The sequence below is a fragment of the Polistes canadensis genome, unplaced genomic scaffold (genome assembly GCF_001313835.1).
Source record: "Polistes canadensis isolate GaletaPanama2010 unplaced genomic scaffold, ASM131383v1 scaffold_23, whole genome shotgun sequence".
Classification (NCBI taxonomy): Eukaryota; Metazoa; Arthropoda; class Insecta; order Hymenoptera; family Vespidae; genus Polistes; species Polistes canadensis.
The window spans coordinates 1,084,261-1,084,921 of NW_014569570.1; positions in this window are offsets into that span (position 1 = coordinate 1,084,261).

Sequence of the window (661 nt, forward strand, 5' to 3'; positions counted from 1 at the left end):
ATGTTCCTTTTTTTTTTTTCTTCTTCATATATAATTTCTCCCATTTACACAAAATCATCGTTTTAAAGTTATACGAAACTTTTTCGAGGGATTGTATTATATTCGTGCATAAGTTGTGTAGGTATTGTATATATACTCTAGTTCACATAATGAACTATGGAAAGCCCGCGCTTTATTTCACCATTGTTTTCATGGCTCCCGGGTACCTGTACGTGCGATTTTCGGGCCCCTCTTGTAAGAACGAAGAGAATTGGAGATGGCAATAACAACCAACAACAGTCCCGATGATGACGATGACGATGCCAGCTATGAGAAGAACAAGACGTAAGGGTCTTCTTCTTCTTCTCTCACTCTTATGGAGAAAGCTGATTGCTTCATTGCGAACGTGCTGTGTGTGTGTATGTGTGTGTGTGTGACGCCGTGGGATAACCTGGGCTAACGCATATCGACCGCCTTTTTATTCTTTTTTTTCTTTTTCTTTCTATTTTTTTTCCTTTTTTTCTTTTTTCTTTTTTTTTTGAGGGAACGCTAATTAGCTAGTTGATTATTCATTATGACGACAGGGTGGGTTAACCTAATACCATCTTCACTTATTTTATTTCTTTTTTCATTAAATTTCTACACACTTCAGAACAATTTTTTGTATTATTTATTATATATA